We start from the raw sequence: 2091 nt of genomic DNA on the forward strand, positions 1-2091 counted from the left end.
TGTGTGTGTGTGTGTGTGTGTGTGTGTGTGTGTGTGTGTGTGTGTGTGTGTGTGTGTGTGTGCGCGCGTGTGTATGTACGCGTGTTTATATGTGTGCCTCATGTCAAGGATTGTTTATATTTATGCCGTGATAATTTGTATGTGGGATGTATTGAATGGCTTTATCTGGGGTAGCTGCTTGCGATTCGATTTACATGGAGGTCAGTATATTTTCTCACTGCATGCTTAGAGCATTTCGCTTTATCCTGGTTAGACTATTTCGTTTGATGCTGAAAATATTTTGATGTCTGTAAGGTGGCATGATCCCATCTCATATTTAGTTAGTGTGAGTTTTGTGTAGTTATGCTGTATTTTTTCTGAGATCACAAGGAAAGATTCTGGAACCCTTTAAGCACGATGAAGCACAATCAAATGTTTACCATTTTATGGTTGCAGTTATATTGCTTTCTTTCAACTCCCAGATATATTTGGAGAGTGACACCGCCTTTTTTCTGTTTACATTCTGGAATGTATGCGAGTATTATGTGTACTTGTCTTTGAAGTGTCAGAAACTTTTAGCGAATTTGTATTCTACACACGGGGATTCATACGATTATGCAAAAACCAAAGAAAAAAAAAGAGAAAAAATTTGGTGCGTGACATAAGGCCTATTTAACTGTTATTTTCAGTTCATCTCACAACCATTTCATACCTCGTGTGTTTTAAGCATTTAATAAGCGACAAAAAGAACATGTGGTGGACAGCTTGGCTTGTTACTGTGGAAACAGGCACCTATATATCTGTGGCTTTCGAATGGCTAAAATTACCCAAAATTTGCAAACTTTAAAATCTATTAACTTTTTATTTATTGATTCATATCGAAAATGAATTTCCTGTCAATAATTACAAGACAAAACTACATCAATGCACCAAATATGAAATCAATTGGAACAAAATTGAAGAAATTGAAAAGCAGCAGCAAAACAGAAAAGGTCCCAGCTAACTATTATATTATTACTTTTGAAGAGTTTGTGGCATTTAAGTTACGAGGAGAAGAATTTGCTGATTAGTGCTAGGAAGGTGTGAGCTACATTTGTTGTTGTGTGATGCTGAAGAGTGAGATGAACCAGATGAAGTTTCGTTTTCTGCCATTGTTTTTTTTGGTAAATTATTGTCCGTTGGGTTTGGGGCATGTATTGTAGTTTGTCTTTGAATCATTATTAAAATACGAAAGAATATGCGTTCATGAATTTGTTTTGCAAGATTCCTGACATGAAATCGTGTGTTGAAACAGATATTGTTATATTTCGGGACTTTCATTTTTCTCTTGCCAAATGAATACACGCACCATATATTCGTTCTTCGCTTGTTTCTTATTGTTCTTATTTTATGTTCATTGTATGGAAATCTTTCATCACGCACCTGTGGCCTCTTCGTCGACGTTTCATCCCAGGTGTTTACTCCTGTTCTGTTTAGTCCCTTCAATGCCCTAAAAATGGCACAGCTTAGCGATAACATTGTTCAGTTATCTGGGCATGCCATTATCAATTGCTTAAAGGGATCCGTGCGGCTGGCAATATGTAGAAGAGGAGGAGACGGTATGATATTCGTCGCGGCGGCGATGCAGCGAAACCCGGAGTTGAAGCCACGGTTCTGTCCGGGAAGAAGGGACATACTCGTAGACAAATGTTCTGGAATTCTTGAGGCGTGACTGTCAACAGGTATAAGAGGTAATGAATGCATTAGGGAGGTGGTTGTGGTGTGGGACGATGAGTGTGTGCGTGTGTGTTTGTGAGAGCGAAAGGGAGAGAGAGGAAGAGTGAGAGTGAGAGAGAGTGAGAGTGGGAGAAGAATGGACAGGACGTACATTAAACAGGTCCACCGAACTTGAATGACTTCGGTTACTAGCTGGGTTATAGTAATGCTAAAGGAATATTAGAATCACTCTACATAAGCGAATGCGTGGCTATGTGGTAAGAAGTTTGCTTCCCAACCGCATGGCTTTGAGTTCGATCTACGTGGCACTTTGGGTAAGTGTTTTCTACTACAGTCTCAGGCAGATCAAGTCTTGTAAGTGGATTTGGTGGACGGAATCTGAAAGAAGCTCGTGTA

This window comes from Octopus sinensis, linkage group LG9 (genome assembly GCF_006345805.1).
Source record: "Octopus sinensis linkage group LG9, ASM634580v1, whole genome shotgun sequence".
Taxonomy (NCBI): domain Eukaryota; kingdom Metazoa; phylum Mollusca; class Cephalopoda; order Octopoda; family Octopodidae; genus Octopus; species Octopus sinensis.